The 19,279-nt window shown below is 37.3% G+C and overlaps 1 protein-coding gene across 1 annotated transcript in view; it reads left to right on the top strand.

Moving 5' to 3' along the window:
• Positions 1-19,279, top strand: part of LOC149262736 (putative methyltransferase PMT20) — a 46,024-nt gene that overhangs the window by 2,952 nt on the left and 23,793 nt on the right.

The following is a 19,279-nucleotide window of genomic DNA, read 5'->3' as shown; positions in this document are numbered from 1 at the left end:
ACTGACTGCTTCAACTGCTCTTCACACCTCCAGATCTACTTTTAAGACAGCGGCTCCTCTTCTAGTAAATGTGCCTATACCCTTGAGCTGATTTGGGCTAGATTCATTCCTTCAAGATTCCACAAGACTCACCTGCTGTCCAATGTAGAGTCTACGGCCAACCCTAGGTAATCTCCCACTCATTTGACCCATGATCAAAGTCTTTTAGGCCTGCGGCCAAACTGAATCATCCTCACAATTCTGCGGCCCACCTGTAGAAGAGAAACCCTAGATACAATAGCCCTGAAACATGTCCCAAACAATCCTTAAGCATGCGGCTGCCTTCCTGTAGTATCTCGGCCTGCAAAAGGGAGTGAACTCGGCCCAGAACAGTTCTCCAATCAGCCCAAACTGCCCCCAACTTCCTTGGCCTCCTGCTTGAGGAGTACGGCTTATCAAACAGCCCATTAATGATGTCAACCAAGCCTTTCTTCCATTGCGGGAGATCTTCTGCGGCTATTTCAGAGAGAAGAATCATGAGATGGATGTGTGAAATGGGCATAGTTTTAAAAACCGGAACCAGTGACCAGACCGGTCCACCTAATAAACCGGGTTTCAAATCAGAACCAGTGACCGGACCGGTCCACCTAATAAACCGGGTTTCAAATCGGAATCGGTCAAACCGGGACTGGTTAGATCTCAATGAACCGGTTTTAAAAAAATACATTAAATAACTATCTTTTAATGAAAAAAAACTATTTATAAGATTTAAAACCATGATTCCAAGCCAATAGAGACAAAATATGAAAAGTTTGCTAATCTATATACCATGTAAAGGTGAATATATCAAAATGGCACTGAGTGCAATACATATCATCGACAAATTACATAAGCAATGAGGCTCTAAATGGCCTATAAAGTTCAAAAACAATGCTACAAGCTATGAGGTCATTGGCCTACTACAAGACTACAAGTCTACACATGATCAATCATCAAATTCATCATCACTACTAGTACACAGGATCATCAATAGGAGCTACATAGACATCATTTGGTTCAGACTCTGAGGATGCCTCAACCTCATCTGCAACCTCACTACTAACTAGTAACACTACCACCAATAACAATAGAAGTGGACCTAATGGAAACTCGAGTTCGTTGAGCTGCACGACTACTGCCTTCCATTGGTTGTTTGCCTTTGCTTGATGCGGCTACTAATCCTAGTTCTGATGGCGCTACCAAATCTGCTTCATCCCCCCTAATGCCATGTCAATATCAAAATCAACATCAAACACAGGATCTTCAGTCTTCTCGACCCATTCGGATGTTGGATCAATATTGTCCAACACAATGGGATCTAGATCAGGTATTCTGTTCATCATTTGATTTTGCCTTAGTCAAAGGTTGTATTGCACGAAGACAAGCTCCCAATCAAACCCACAAAAACTCCAAATGAGATGTGTGAGGCAAATGAGAGGGGGAGCTCCTTTTAAAGCCTCGAAGAGGGTGTTTTTGGAGGGAAACAACCCTTATTTTCCCTCCAAAACAGCCCGGAAACTTCCTAAACCACGCCGAGTTTAAATCCAAATAGATTTTATTCAATGGATCCATTTGGTTTATGCAACTTGTGCCTTTCATCTGAAGTTTAACTTATAAAGCTCTCTGAATTCTGGTCTGATTGAATCATATATAGATGTGTCTTAACAGTTTATTGGGTTAACTTGAATCCATCTAGTTGGGCCCTTCTCTATAAGAGGCTCCTCGAAATGTGTTCCCTAGATTGAGGATATTAACCAAGTCTAGATAGGATGGTTTATGTAATTTTTCATAACTGTTTTTCTAAGAATAACACTCCGGAATACTAATTATCTTTATCTACATACCTTATGTCATAATATGCCATTGGAGTAGAGTTTTTTATTTAATTATTTTTCTTCTCAACACGGGGGTTAAGCCTGAGGATCTGTCAGAAGCCTTGAAACACCAGATGTTGTTGTTCCCAAGATCCCATCCCTTGGGGACCCTTGAAACTCCCAAAAGAAAGTGGACTAACTGACATCATCAATGCCTTTCAGTTCACTTCTGGACCAATGACCCTGAATTTATACTATGTTGGTAATCATGTTAGCCAGAGTAATCACGCCTTTAATTCCACCCTGTACAGGCATCAATGTATGTCCATACCTAATAGGCTGCATGTTTGACCCAGTGTTCTGATCACCTACTTATCTGCAGAGCTAATCCTGTTCATGAATGTCAATTATATCCACTTTCCATATCCCAAGCAACCAGAAGGAGACCCTTTTTATCTCCAGCTTTACCCCACAAGTAATTAAGCAGGTTGCTTTCTAATCTGAGGTAGTTCAACGAATTAAGTAACAAATAGGATAAGTAGAAAATTTTGTTGACTTCCAAAATGCAAGACACAACGATGAGGCTGTCTCCTAATGAGAGATCTTGTTATACTGCTTCCCTGCCAATGAGAGATCTCTGTTATACCACTTCTGTGTTTTGCCTTTCAACCTTTTGATATGACCTATCCTTTTATACCCTTAGCAAAAACACAAATACCAAATGATCGATAGTATTTGAGGTATTTATACGTGATTTATAGAATACTGGCTATGGTATGTATCAATTGATTATAGTTTTTCTTTCTTTTTAACCGAAACAGCTATAAATTATATTGAAAGGAAGCAGTGGCTGTACTGTCCAGCAAATTAATGCAATCCAAAAGAAGAGAGTCTTGTTTTGCAACTTCAAAAAATATAAAATATGCAAGGGGGCTATCGGAAGGCCTTTAAGCCACCTTCCTTTTACAGTTTTCCTCATAAAACTGTCATTCCTGGTATTGTAAGTTTGAACAAACTGCCCTAGCATATACGTAGATTTGTAAAATGTAAAACCTGGATTAGATATTTGAAAATTTTCCCACTGTAGATGTTCCCCTTGTTCCCTGCTTTGTTCTTTTCATCGGTTTCTTCAACTTCCATGTTTTCCTGAGCCGGATGCACTCTATCTTTCTCCATTGCTGCATTGTTGGCAGAACCTATGGAGCTATTGGGGCTTCTAATAGGGTCTGGAATTATCTGTGCAAACATGTTGTGCTCAGAAATTGGCCTTTCAATCTGGGTATTTTGACCAGATCTCCAAGTTTGCATTTCTTGCCTTTAATTCTTCAAACTGCACAATGTGCTCTCATTTAGATGTGAAACTGCTTCCTGGAGATCCTCTGTTTGAACTTTGATGGACCAGGCTCCTTATGATTCAGTGAAATTATGCAATGCCACAAGGATTACACCCACAGTGGTGTTGACATTCATCCACACTGAAAGCTAGAGTTTCCTTAATGGGGCAATGTAAACACCAATCCGAAGGGCGAACTGTATCCTAAGGATTCAAATACAGAGCTGTGAAGAAGAGGTCCAATCTGCTAGGCCCCAGATTGAGTATTCTTCTCTGTTCCACTGCCATGAAATAGGAGAAATGCACCAGCTTCCTGTCAAGGGATTATGCCATCCAAGGTTCATTCAAGCCTCCATATGCAGGATGAATCCTTGCTCCAATTGAAGCCTCTACAGGTGTCCACACCATGTCAAGAAAGTTGCAAAGCAAACTCCCTTGTAAAACAAAAGTCCCACCTTCATGACAAACACCCATCCTGACCTCTATTAATTGCTTCCTCTGCTCAAACATGAGAGAGGTACAGGGGGCTGTGAGGCTTTAGTCCCATTTGCATGCAAATTGAATTCAAATGCCACTTGTCAAATATTTTTAATTAGAGGTGTCCACATTGAGGGGTAACTAGAGATTTTTTCTCCTATGATCCTGATCACAGATAGTGGTTCCTCAGTTGACATCCATGTTTCTCCACGTACAGTTGCCCAGAGATGCTTCCCAGGCTATTCTCAGCTTACTCAATTGATGGTTTGGTGTCCGACATACATGGGGTACATTTATTCATTTTTTTATATTAATTGTTAATGGCATATGTATTTGGCATAAAAGTAGTGACTATGGATTGAAATTGGATAATGGATCATGATAATTTGAAGTTATAAATTGTGCCTCTTGCCTTGCTTCACCTTGGTGGTTATCATCATCTCCTAGTCAAGCATTGTCACTCTTGGTTAGAGGTACTACTGGGGGACTATGATAGGGGTAACATGTCCATGTTAAAATCCATACATAACATGCTCCATCCTTCCCATTTCTATTATCCCTCCTTCTGAGTTGGTTGTTATATGTCACACTTATAGGTTCATGCTTTATAATCCCATGAGAAGACGGATCTTGAATGCTTGAGGTTGATGCAATTTTATTAAAAAAAGGAAAAAATAAGATATAAAGTTCAAAATGCAATGGAAAATGAAGGGATATGAATGATAAATCAAAAGCCAAAGAAAAGCTTAAGCTCACCCCTTTGCTATGAGGCCATTGCCCCAAGTTTTATGTAGTGAAACAAAAAGGATTAAGTGAAATTATCCCAAACTTCAATGCAATAAAATGCATGTGCAAGAAAAGAGAACTCTATGGAATGAAGTAAAAGAAAGGGGAATACCAGAAAACAAGAAAATGTTAAGAAAGGTATAGTAAGAGATAGTGTGGAGGAAAGGGCAACTCAATCCATAAGCACTCCCTTAACACATACTCATGTGGATGAATATCTTACATAACCTCACATGACTATGTAATGCCACTCGGGATGTTAAATGCTGAATCATTCCATCTATGATTAGTTTACACACGCTCCTTGATGGGTTTCTTGGGAAATACTACTCTTCTTGGGTACTAGCACACCTAATAGGGGTTAATAATGATCCTCCTGTCCTTGGACATTCACTTTGCATTGATATGATGTGGACATGAGCCTTGAGTTGTTTGGAGGATGTTGAAAAGGTTTCTTGCACACTTGATTGAGGTAGTTCCCACACTTTATGGAGGACATTGGATCGTTTTCTTAAGGGTATCACACATGGAGATGGCCTAGCACCTTGAGAGAGGATGTGGCACTTGGTTGGAGGGGATGTTGCACTTTTTTAGAGGTGACTTTACAGTAGGAGGGTGAAATGTTGCACCCTTTGGAGGGAAGGGTTCCCTTTGGAACTTGTGCACATGCCTCTTCAAGCCATTTTGAGTGAGCTGTCCACCTTGGGAGACCACACATGCCACACATGTGAACATGGGCTTGCATTTATGATAGATGTCTTGGATTTAGTGCATTTTTGCTTCATTTTGGGAGCATTATTGAGATCTTTAAGGCCTACCCACTCTTGTATCATGGATATTTTATGTATTGTGGCCTTATCTCTAAGGTTTGTAAGAAATCAAGGCATTATTTTATGTTCTTAGGGCTTTTGTTAGGAGGTTTTACTATTTTAATGAGAAGGGTGCTTGGTCTCACATATAAATAAGAGAAGTGCTTCTCATTTGTAAATCATTGTCACTTGTGAAGAAACATCACTACTTGTCTACTCCCTGTCTAGTAAAAAAATTATGGATGGATAGTTAGAGTGATTTCTTGAGGAGATAGTCTTGTGGATGGCTTCACTTGTTTATGGATGCTCATGCTAGGGTTTTGAAGATTGAAAAATTTCTTTAATAAGTGGTCTCACTTATATCTTGTGGATTTTGTCTATGAATATATGCTAGTATAATTGTACTTTTGTAGTGTTGGTTGTGCATTCTCTTTATTTCTTCTTTCACATATCCCTCTTTTCAAAGCTCTTGGAAGGTTACTAGTGCCTTTCCTTTAATCATCTTGAAGTTATTAGTAAGGTATCAAGTGATTTTTTAGGGTTTGTAGTGGACAACCCTAGATATTATCCTAAATTGATTGACCCCATATGCTTCCAAAGAAATATAGTAGGCACTAGTCTTCTCCCTTTTAGTCAATCATAAACTTAAATTTGGCTTTTCATTTTATGTTTTAGGGTAAAACTAGGGTTTTATGACAACATATATACCCATAGTTTTAAAAATTGGAACCGGTGATCGGCCGGTCCACCTAATAAACCGGGTTTCAAATTGGAACCGGTCAAACCGACATTGGTCAGGTCTAAATGAACCGGTTTAAAAAAAATACATTAAATAATTAATTTTTAATGAAAAAACTATTTTTAAGATTTAAAACCATGATTCCAAGCCAATAGAGACAAAATATGCAAAGTTTGTTCATTTATATACAATGTAAAAGTGAATATATCAAAATGGCATTGAGTGCAATACATATCATCAACAAAATACATAAGCAATGAGGCTCTAAATGGCCTATAAAGTCCAAAAAAATGAAATAAGTGGGTACAATTGGCTAATCTGAGTGGTGGTATTCATTTCTTCCTTGTTAGCAAATTTCAATTATTTGAGTTATCTCACTGGTTCCTAGACATTGTTTCCTAGAGTAAAAGAATACTTTAGCCAAAGGTACATGATCTTGTAATGTTTCAGTGACCTATCCCGTGTTGCAAGTACAAGTCATTCAACATTGCTCATTTTCCTATTAGAGTGATCTATTTTGTTCCCAGAATTGTGATTTCATCATCTTGCAGAATTAAACTACTAATACTTTTGAGCAGAACCTTTGGAGGAGAATTGTTGGCCTATTGCATTTTTCTACTCAGAAAATCCCTTGGCATTCCAATCACTGGTATAAGGTGATTGTCTAGCTTTAATTGCAGGACTCTTCATCACTGGATTTCAAGCTCCTCTTGCAGCAAAGACTTGGCATTCTTATCGTCTATTGCATTTGAAGATCTTGCTCCTTAGGCCAAGAAATTTCCTGTTGTCATCATCTTGCTGGAAGGCTGTAAGTCATTCATAGTCTGACCCTTGAAGCAGTTTTGGACCATCTTAAGTGGATCTGTTTTTGACAGGTTATCACCTTGTAGAGAAGTTCCTTGAAAAAGAGCCTTCCTCCTTTGTCTAGAGGGTAATATCATTAATAAAAAAGTGTTTATTTCTCTTTTGGGGAGCTTGGGATCTTCATCCCTTGGCATCCTTCTCTCCTTATTTAAAAGGGAGAAATCACTAACTCACTAACTCCATCTAACTTAGATCTGGATGCTAACCCTTGCATTGCACTCTAATTGCATTTCTAACTTGCATTGGCCTTGGTAGCTAACTGCTCGGTTTAGGACGAAATCGGATGGTTTGACAATAAACTGGCCGGTTCCGTCCTAAACCTGCTGGTTAGGACTGATTTTTCTAAATTTTGGGTGAAGGGAGGGGTCCAACTTGGTTTTTCTGCCGGTTTGACTTGGTTGGCTAGTGAACCGATCGGTTTGACTGGTTACCGGTTCAAATCGGCTGATTTTTAAAACACTGTATATCTTTTTGCCATAAATTACCAAGACATCTTGGTATTTGTGCATGTATTTTACTTGAAAATCATCTTAGTATCATAAATTAATTTGCTAATTTTATTTATAGCCCAATTAGGGCTGGATGTCTAGGATTTATTGGCTGTTGTATGAATTGAATATTTCAGAATTTGTTAGTTGTATAAATCCTAATTTTGTCCATCAATTAAATGATACTTGCTTATTACTTATTTCAAGGGTTGAATTTATTGCTATTGTTGTAATATGTTTTTTTTATAAGTTTGGGAATGGTGAGGCTACATCATGGTCATGTCCAAGAATAACACCCTAATAGGGCGGGGAATTGAGCCGATGACTTAACATCTAGGAGTGCCTTAACAACGCATCTGATCACCGTCTCTCCAAGACCCCGTGGACTACTGTTGTAATTTGTTTCACTACTGTATTTATCATTTTTCAGACAAGTTTTGCAATAGCTTTTAGTATTTTCTTGATTTGTAGTGTTTGTGGATCACCTTGCATTAAATGTTGACTTGATAAGCCTTCTAAATAGCCCTAGATATGCATCTACTCGAATCTGGAAATTACTTTGAATAACCACCTTCTCCTCACCTTGTTTGATATATTCTATTGGTGGTAATTTGTGTAGGCACTTAGGGAGGCCTTAGACTTGATTGTGTCTTGCCTTTAGGAGTCATAAGCCCTACTAGGGAAGCCTCCTTTATGTTGGATTTCTTCCTTCACTAAAATGAATAAATTTGTTACCTAGGTGACAGTGGTAACACTTCTAATGTTCCACTAAGTCTTGGCACCTTGGGAAGGCTTTGCACTAAGGTGTTAGATTTTGTGATAAAATTTTGGCGTCATTGCTAGGGAGACTTGAGTCATTCTCCTTGGATATCTAAAGTCTATGATTCAAACTTTATTGGTGATTTTATACCAAAGCCTAACTTAGTGTGCTCCTTTGGTGACTCCACCTTTAGGAGAACCCAAAAGTTGGAAGTTCCAAGTTCCAACCAAAGACCTTTTTGTAGATATGCTAATCCTATAAAGGCCTATAATGAAGAGTCCATCCAAACTCTCTTGTTAGAATAACTCTCTTCTCTAATCCTCCAAAAGAAACTCCAATTGCTTTTGCAACCATGGGTCGCTAATGCCTACAAGGCCGTAGACATGTTTGGAATTAAAGGTTGCCCTCATAATATGCTTGATGTAGTTGATAAATGGTTACCTAAGTTTTTTTGGCAATAATGTCATTATTGCTAAAGAGTGCTTGTTCGCATTCTATGGTGTTTTCGAACATCATCTTGTCCAAATGAGCATGAGGATGTAGTTATGAGTATTTTCTATATCTTTGGAAGAAAATGCAAGATATGGTGTAACAATCTTCCTGAAAGAAGCATTGAGTCTTTGCAAGCCTTCCATGATGCCTTCATGAAAAGACGGGAAATAGATGAATAATAACCCAATTCAGTTAAGTTGAAAGGAAGGAAAATCAATGTGTTATGGATTTTGATATGAGGTTTAGCAAATCTTTGATGACCTTAAGCCAAGAGATGGTGCTATCTTATTGCAATATACCCATGATTTTGAATGACAATGCCTTTTTATACCAAGTGATAAGTTCCCAAATACCCTGAAAGAAGCTCAAGAATGGGATGGTAAAATTAAAGAAAACATGTTAACTTCCAAGATAGCATCCTCTAATGTACTCATGCTAAGGTTGAGACTAAGCCTAGGGTTGCAAATCATGTTGATCCTACCTTAGATCCTATGATAGTTTTTAATCAAAGGTTTGGCCATTGACAATGCAAATCATGCAAACCCAAGCTACTTTCTTAAGTAGAATAACTATCTTGGAAAGGGAAGGGGCTCAATGACAAAATTCACTCCCCCCAGACCTTAATACAATGACAACCAATTTAGGGGATATCAAGGATGGAATACTAGTAGACCTCCCCATTGAACCAAGAATTCTTGATGGTCATACCCCTTCTAATACAATTGAGCAAGAAAGTGAATACCTTGGTAATTTTGAAGGGATGAACTTAGTTGAAGACCTAGCTTCCATTTGTGCCATATAATTGCAAGAAACATACATTGTCACTAAAAGGAAAATGGAGCTAGTCGAACAAAAGAGTCTTGAGGTTGTTGGAATGGCTAGGTTGGAAACATTGAACGTCATGGATAAAAAATCTAAGGATAAGCTTAGGAAAGAAAAATACTTGCAATTTATAGAAGGAACAAAGAACCTGAAACTTCTCAACCTAATGACTTTGAAACTCTTGCAAGAAAGTGGACTAGATACCCTTTACCATTGGACACCAATCCTACTCCTCCATCAATGTCACATAAGAATGATGTTGTGCAATTGAACTTTGACGTGTCAAATGTTTTGGCTAAGACTACTATCCCTTTCCCTCTTACTGAGTTAATCAAGATCCCTTCACAATTGGATAAGGTTAGAACGTTCTTAACCATTGGATATGAGCTTGAAGAGCCTCCTATGGTCTTACAAACTATGAATTACGATAGAAATAATGGAGGACATGCACCTTTCTTTATCACCTTGGTAGTGAATAAGCTCCTTCTTCGTAATTGTATGTTGGATTCTGGGGCTTCCACCAATGTGATGTCTTTAAAGGTCATGAACCAATTAGGATTGAAAATTGCAAGACTATATAGGAATGTATGCAGTATAAGATCAATCAAAGTTTGTGGTCTAATTAAGGATTTGAAGGTCTTTCTAGCTACATATTTGGTTATCTCTCTCTTGATGGAATGTTGTAGTTATATGTTCTTGATGCTTGGGGTATGTTGTAGAGAAAATGTGTTGCAACTTTGGGGGGGTAGTATTCAAATGAATTTATTTTATGCTAGCATCCCAACTTATGACGGACCTTCATTACCCTTTATAGGCAGCCCGGTGTGAGATACTAATTAGAAGATCCAAATGACCCTATGAATGAGTTGATGTGTGTTAATGAAGGATTTGGTAACTTGTGTGATTTTGCAATTTCAATGTTACCAAAAGAAAGAGTGGGTCATGATGGTATTTGGCCTATGTATTTTGATGGTGACCATTCTTGGACAGGAGCTAGTGTTGGGATTGTCTTCGTGTCTTCTACATCTATTACCATGCTTTTTTGTTATAGGCTTGAGTTTGATTGTACTAATAACATTGATGAATATGAAGCCTTAAGATTGGGGTTGGATTTAGCTTTGGATATGAAGATTAATTGTCTAAAGGTGATTGGGGATTTTGATCTTGTTGTCTTTCAAGTGAAGAAAGTTTTTGCTGCTAAGAAAAAGAGGTTAAGAAGATATAGGATTGTAGTTTTAGACATCATGGAACTCTTTGTTGCATTTGTTGTCAAAACAATTCCAACAGAAGAAATTATTATTGCTAATGCATTGGTTGTAGCAGTGCCCATTTTGCAACCTTGCTCTGAAATGTTTTATTGTCAATGCAAAATGGAAGTTACTTTTATATGATCATCCTTGGTAATCTTGAATACTGGCAATTTTTTAATGATGATGACCAAATTATTCAGTTTTTGCATTAGATTGAAAGAATTCTTAGAAAACCAAGTAAATTGTCAAATCGAAAATCATGATGTAGAAATTGAAGACTTACCAAATAACTTAATCCCAAAAGGAGTAGTTCCCTTAGGGAGAAGCTTTGATAGACATGATATGCACAAAAGGAAACATGTTGTTGATAAATTTGAAGAAGTCGAGATTAATATTGGTTCAAACTTCAAATACTATAGCCCTAGGATGATCAAAATAGGAAAAATGCTACTCTTGATGCAAGAAGAGACATTATGAATCTCATTCATTAGTACAAGGATGTCTTTGCTTGGTCATATGATGATTTGAAGGTGTATAAAGGAGACATTATCCAACACATCATTCCTCTTAAGGACAAAACCTTTTAGGAAAAAAAATGAAATATTAACCCCAAGTTATCCCCCTTGATCCAAAAAGGAACTATGAATGATGCTAAAATACAAAATTATAGATCCCATTAGACATTCCTCCTGGGTAGCCAACCTTGTAATAGTTCAAAAGAAGAATGGTGACATCTAGTTGTGTGTCTACTTTAGAAATCTTAATCAACTTCCACTCAAAAGGCAATTATTTGCTCCCCAATATGGAACACTTATTGCAAAGGGTCATTGGGGTTGGGATGCTATGTTAGATGATTTCTTATTTTATAATCGAGTTATGGTTAAAGAAGAAGTCCAACTCAAGATAACCTTTACCACCCCATGGGGAACCTACAAATACTTAAGAATGGCCTTTGCTTTGTTGAGTGTTGGATCATCCTTTTAGAGGTTAATGGACTTTGCCTCTAGGGATTTGGTAAGAAAGTGATAGAGTTTTACCAAGACAATTATATCATGGTGTCCAAAGAAAGAAATGCCCATGCCCATCATCTTAGAAAAGTGTTGTAAGTGATGTAGAATGTATGGAATCTCACTCAATCGCAAGACGTCAAAATTTGGTGGAGATCAAGGGAAATTGTTGGGTCACATTGTTTCTAAAGATGGTGTTTGTATTCATCCATCAAGGTTAGAATCCATAAAGAAAATCCCTTTTCTAGATAATAAGAAATCTTTACAATCATTCTTCCGTAAAATTAACTTTATAAGAAGATTCATTTTGAATTTTTTTGAACTTGTTAAACCAATGAACAACTTGTTGATGAAAGATGCTTTATTCAAGTGGGATGATTCATGATTGTAGTAGGAGATATGTTAAGAATATAATTCATAACAAGTAAATAAATAAATTAAATGTAAATATTAAATAATTAAATATTGATTATGTTAAATAGTCATTAAGTTAAGTGAAAAAGCATGTCTAAAAGACATGCCTAGTCATGAAAGGACACTTGCTTAGGTATATATATGCGGGTTCTCATTGTAATATTTATCACTTATACATTTTTATATATTAATAAATTATTATTAAAATACCTCGTGTATTTTTACATTCAAGTTTCCAAGCTATCAGTTTTCATGCTTCAGTAACAGTTTTTATGCTTCAGTGGTATCAGAGCCATGGCACACAATATAATCATGCGGCTCTTTGAACGTTGTTCGACGCACAATGTGCCATTACGTTCACGTCCTGATTGTGTTGAGAAGTTTAGTAAAATTCAAGAAGCATTTCAGCGTCTAGAAAAATCATATGCAGAAGTTAAAGCATGTCGAAAGGAAATCGATAATAGGGAAAATGATAGCAAACATGGAGAAACAGAACAAGGGGAAGCAAAAGAAGAAAATTTTGATGAGAATGATGATAATGAACAAGAAGATGTGATAGGTAATGATGAAAATGAAAAGGATATCAAACGAGAAGATGTGATAGATAATGATGAAAATGAAAAGGATATCAATCAAGATGATGATCAGATGACATTTATGATGGTGAAGAGAAAAATATTGCAGAAGAACCTAAAGAAGAAAGTGATCATGGAAATAAAAATGAGGGTTCAGATTTCTTGTCGCCCCGGAGGATATTCAAGATTCGCTTAGAAGATGAGGACTATCTTGACAAACAAAAAGATGAACAATATCATAACAATGAAGAAGATGATGAAGAAGATCCACATGAAGATGAAAATGATCTCAAAAACGATCGTGATGAGAAGGATAGTCAAAGTGGGTATATGAAAACTAGAGAAGAAGACCACTCAATATCCGAATCCAATTGGGAATATGAAAAAAAGAAGTAGCTTATCTTGTTTTTCATTCAAATCAGAATGAGCTTACAGAGTCCCCCGAAATCGCATGGACCTCTAATGGAAAAATGTTGGCTGTCATACAACAACAACAAAATTATGATTCTAAACTTGTCTCACATGCAATTCAAACGCAAGATCTGGATAATGAAGGTATTGATGGGAGGTCTGTTAAGGGTAGAATCTGTAAACTGCAATGCATTGTAGATAATTTGGATTGATTAAAGACTCAAGCATTCGCAACCCAATTGCTGGATCATTGGTTTTTTCTGAGATTATTTCCAAAAACAAAGCAGATCCTAAGAGTCTGATCAACTAGGATATTGTTAGGATTCATATTGTTGGGGTTTTTAAAAGGGAAAAATGCCTTGATTTGAGTTGTGTTGTGTCTCAACGTGTTTTTCTTAGGAGTTCCATTTCAGAAAAGGCAGGAAATGAAGATGTGGATAGAATTGGAGATGAAATTCTTGATAGGCTTCAGCAGGAAAATGGTGAATTCTGGAAGGGAAAACCTGCATGGCAGCTGGGTTTAGGGTTTTTATCAAGTAAGAAATGCATGACTTTGGTTATTGTTTTCGAAAGCACACATAGCTGTCTTCCATTATCTGCTGTTCTCAATGTTTTCAAAACTGGTCGGCTCAGAACCAACTCGGCCGAGTTGGTCCGAGCCAGGCCCTCAAACTTTGACTTGGCCTAGAAAACGGTTCGGTCGGCCGGTTTAATATTGAGCCAGCATGGTCGAGCCCGCGTTAACTCGACCGGGTTAGAAACAACGGCCCATTCCTCTACCATTTCTTGTTCAATCATAATTTTCTTACCAACCATCAATATAATTTACTCTGTAAAACAATAATCAGTTACAACTTACAACTAGTTACTCGTAATTTCTTCCAAATCCTGTAAATCATTTCCAAAGCAAATAAATTGGCCTATTAAATCTAGCTGTGCTATTTGGTACATGCACATTGCATACTGATCATTTCCATTGACCTGAAACCAATCTTGTCAAGCAGAATATCCCTGAAAGCATCTGGCTTGAAAATAATTTCATGGAAATTTTCTACCGCAACCTCGAACATGAGTCCCACAGTGAGATTATAAGAAGAAGTCGATGGGTAAATGGAGGTACGCACTTGAGATTGATTTCCTTGGGTAGTTCGACTCTCTAGGGAGCAACGACATCCTGCTAGAAGAGTTTGAGCCAGAGAGGGGACGGAGAGACAGAGAGGGGTAGAGACAGTGAGTTTGGAGGAAGTTTTTCAGTTTTGGAGAGTTAGAAAGAGGAGGTCGAAAATTATCTCTAGGAGGCTGTGTAAAACCTCAAGTGAGCAATTCGATTCAGCTGAAAGGGAGGACGTTTTCAGTTCTAGAGGTCGAGAATATTTTCCAAAGGGTCAGAGAAGCATTTTCTTAGTCAGAAGTAGGCAAAATGGCTAGATTGGCAACCGTTTTAGGCAGTGCGTTTGGTAGGCAGCGTAGGGTTGATGTAGAACCTGCGTAGACGACTTGGATGGCTAGCTTTTTAGAGTTTAGACAGTGTTGGGATTGCTCAGAGAGAGGGTAAAATCCCTCAGTAAATTTTTGCCAGTATTTCTCTCGAATAAATTCACCATTTTGACGACATTTGTTGTACTCATAATTTTCTCACTACTGCTTAATAATAAAAGCCCTTAGCTGTTGCAACCTTTTTTCCCACATTGGGTTTTTCTGGGGACATTTGTCCAAAAATAACAGTGTTATATTTTTATGTGTGTGCCCGTATTTTCTCAGTTTGCAGTTTATCTTCCGTAGTATTTTTTTTGTAAAGATTGCAATGTGATTAATTCATTGTTTCCATAGCAATAAACTGCTAAATTAATGTACAGTTAGAAGAAATAATTCTAGTTGTTGCAATAAAATTTCAGTAGTGAAATTTTTACAGATATTATTATTTTAATGAGAAGGGATATTATTATTATTAGCAGTGTTCTCTCGTATAAATAAGAGAAACACTTCTCATTTGTAAATCATTGCTACTTGTTGAGAAACATCGCTACTTGTCTATTAATTCTCTTTAAAAAAACTATGGATGGATAGTTAGAGTGACTTCTTGAGGAGATAGTATTGTGGATGGCTTTACGTATTTATGGATGCTCATTCCTAGAGTTTTGAAGATTGAAATATTTCTAGAGCAAGTGGTCTCACTTTATCTTGTGGATTTTGTTTATGAACGAAAGTTGATGTAATTGTACATCTCTAGTGGTGGTTGTGCATTCTCTTTATTTCTTCTTAAACAAATACCTCTTTTCTGAGCTCTTTGAATGATACTAGTTGAGTATCTCCTATTGAATCATCTTGAAGTTATTAGTAAGGTATTAGGTGATTTTTTAGGGTTTGTAGTGCAACCCTAGATATTACCTTAAATCTATTTGTAGAGCATCACAAGGTAGTTCTTAATTGACCCCCATGTCTTAAAAAATCTAGTAGGCACTAGTCTTCTTCCTTTTTGTCAATTATAAACCTAAATTTTAATCTTTTTTTATGTTTTAGGAGTAAGGTTAGGGTTTTATGATAGCATATATATACATTTTCAGCCACGAAAGACTGCGACATCTTGGTATCTGTGCATGTATTTGACTTGAAAAGCATATTAGCATCATAAATTAGCTTCCTGATTTTATTTACAGCCAAATTGGTTGTTATGTGCATTTCAGAATCTGTCAGCTGTATAAACCCTAGTTTCATCCATCATTTAATCCCTATTTTTACTTTCTTATTACTTGTTTCAAGGACTGAATTTGTTGCTGTTATAATTTGTTTCACTACTGTAATGGATCAATTTTCATACCAGTTTTGCAATAGCTATAGCCTATATGTCTTTTCTTGATTTGTAGTGTTTGGGGATCATCTTGCATTAGATATTGACTTGATAAGCCTTCTAAACAGACCTAGATCCACAACTACTGAAATCTGGAAATTACTTTGAATAACCATCTTTTCCTCACATTGTTTGATATTCCATTGGTGGTAATTTGTGTAGGCACGTAGTGGGGCCTTAGATTTGATTATGCCTTGCCTTATGAGTTCTAAGCCCTACTAGGGAAGCCTCTCTTGTGTTGGATTCATTCTTCACTAAAATGAGGGAAGTTGTTACCTAGGTGACAATGGTAACACTTGTAATGTTCCACTGGTTTTGGCCCCTTGTGAAGGCTTTGCAATAAGGTGCTAGATTTTGTGATAACAATGCCTAAAGTTCTTGTTGAATCTAATCATGGAAGACATTCAAGAGTTGTTTCTTCCCTGTATTTGCACAATTGTCATTGATTTAAGATCACACCTTTGTTTTCCGAGAAATCCGCTTGCGAATTGTGATGGCGAAGGATATGAAAGTACTCTATTAAATCCAAATAACCTGGCAATCCTTTGAACTTGGTAAATCATTCTGACTAGACTTGAGGATTTAGTAGAAACTGGACTTATGATTTACCAAATGATAAGTAGAGAGTTACAGATGACAATTATGTTCTTGACTTGTCTTGTTTGCATAAGTTTGAGACATTGGTAAATGGATAATGCTTCTGCCTGGTTTTTAGATGTCTCCCTTAAGCCCCTGGTGTAGGTCGATTCCTGCCCCCTCCCCCAACACACACATACACACTTGCCACTCCCGTGTGAATCAATTAGATTTGACCATCACTGGATTATAGTAATAATTTGGCTGAATGAGTATCGATATGATAGTGATAATCTATTACAATTGGTGCTTAAATGATCATTCTAGAAGGGAAATCCATGATTACGATTCTTAGAGATTTTTCTTTACTAGTACTTGAGTTATTACCACTTGAAAGTACCAGTGTGTAGTGCTTCTTGTCTACAACAGATTCTTTAAAAATATCTGTGAATTTTGATAAAATAGTTCAATTTCTATAATCTGAAGTTTCATTATTTATATGCAAGGTTGTGAGACTTGGAAAAAACTGGACCAGCTTGGGACTTGACAAAACTTGGTTCTAGACATGGAAAAACTTGGCAAATAGAGAAAAAAAACCTGAAAACACGTTAAATTTTGTGCTAATGATATTTCCATCCATCAAATCTATTTGATGAAATTACAGCTTATCCATTAATCCATCTCATCAGATGTAAAATCTCGCTCTCGGAATCTGTCTCAAAAAAATGAAACATAAATTGCTAAAGATGAAATGGCCAAATAACAGTGAATGAGTCTTGTTTTTGGGTTATGAATCTTTTGGTTCCTGTTTCTGTGTTCCTGCTGTTTTTTCTCCCTACAAAAATGCATTATTGGCCTTTTCTCCAAGTCAATACCATGTGGTGGCTGTGTTTGCTTGCTCGGTGAGTTTTGGGAAAGCTTTGCTGGTTTTTGAAGACTCTAATGAGTTGAAGCCAGGTTCAACAGGTTTTCATTAGTTTAATTTCCAAGTGAGTTTCAGGCCAGGTTTTCACTAGCTACTCATTTCAGGATTGATTTGACAAGACTTGTGGGTCTTGGTCGTGTCTCACAACACTGGGTTTTTTTTTTCTTTGTTTTTTGTATTGTTGTTGTTTGTTGGGTAATTTTATGCACCATGGCTTCCATTTTTGTATTGTTGCAAACTTAAATAAATAGGGATATGCAAAGCAAAAAGGATTTACAGCACAAAAATTTTAAACAATCAACAAATGCTCATAAAAACTCTGGAATTAAGAACCAGCTGAGCCATTTTATTAATCAATGGAGCAAGGGCAATACTATGGAGGAATGCGCTTGGGCTTGCCTCAATGGCAAGCGTGACAGAACCCAGGTGATAATACAATGATCTCAAATGCTAGAAATGACTGCTCCTCTAATGCTCTGCGTTGCCCAGAAAACTTCACTGCTGCCTGGAAAGGGACTGCAATAAACTCCTCCTCCGGTGCTCAGAAAATGATGAAACTTCAGCCACAAACTCATTGGCCAAAACTCACAAAAGCCCAAAAATGGTTTGGCCCGATTTGGACTTCCCAAAATCGACCCCCAAAGGCACTATTCAATCCTCAAAAATTCTACACTATTTGCTGCAAGGATACGGCTTAAAACCCCACCCCCAAAGCTCAGAAAATTATGAAACTTTATATTTGGGATCCTTGTCAAAAACCCGAAAAGGATTTTGGCTGATTTAGACTTCTGAAATTCGACCCCCTTGGAGCCCAGCCTTAGCTGCCACTGCAAAACTCGGCCGGCTGGAAACTGCCTGTAAGTCCTCCTGGTAATTCCCCCAAAGTGTTGGGCTGACCCTTTCTATCCATCCCCGACTCCTCGGGTGAGCTCTTGGCCTAAGACACTTGCCCCTAAGCTCCACGAAAAACTGTTGAGTGGCCTCTGTGCTGTCCCCTAGCCCAACAATTCGAACTGCTAGAATGTTCGCTGTAATATTGTAGTGGCCGTACTAAATTAAGAGTCATTACTAAACTGTGAAACTGTAAAGATTGCTGAAACTGTCTGAAATGGTATTAATAGATTTGACGAAGTACTTACCTGATCTGCTACGGCTGTTGCGATGAGGATGCTGCAGAACTTCCCCAGCGCTCTCGTTAACGAATGACCAAAACCACCTAGCCAAACCGAGTATACCTAGATACTCAATCCAGTATGCTTCTCAATCGATGCATACCGTTCCCCCGTGCCCAGAGACTTCAAAACAAGTAAGGCTCAATAGTTCCGAATTATAAGCGGTATGGATAAATTTCCTCTCCTTCTTCCTTCAACAACACTCTCCTTCTTCCTTCAACAGCACCCGGTTCAGTTTTTTCCACTCACAGAAAATACAACCTTCCCCATCCACAGGCAAAGAACACCCCCCCTTTGAAATCCTCCTTCCTCCCTTTAAATAGCAGAGGTTCCTCCCTCTCTACGCATCTGTTCACCGCCTTTATGAAAGGATAAGATTTTGTTAGGCGGTGACTGCTTTGTCATGATATTTGCCTTTAATTGAATCAGATCCTCACAACATCGAATGGTGTCACTTTAATTATGACAGTTGGTACTTTAATTTAAATAGTATAAGACCATGATGATTTTAAATATTACATATTATTTTATGTTTTATAAAATATCAAGTTTAATCATAAGGTTTATGGGTTTAGTTTTATTAGTACACATTTTGGGTTATATATGTAAACATATGAATAAACTCAACTATATTTCTTACTGAGTTTTATATTTCTTCTATTTACGAGAATTAGGTATTTAATTTACACCTTTGATAAT

Source organism: Pinus tabuliformis, chromosome 6 (assembly GCF_031772625.1).
Source record: "Pinus tabuliformis cultivar Carrire ecotype Pingquan chromosome 6, CPIR1, whole genome shotgun sequence".
NCBI classification, from domain to species: domain Eukaryota; kingdom Viridiplantae; phylum Streptophyta; class Pinopsida; order Pinales; family Pinaceae; genus Pinus; species Pinus tabuliformis.
Note: the sequence above shows the minus strand (reverse complement) of the source record. Positions and strands in the feature narration are given on the sequence as shown.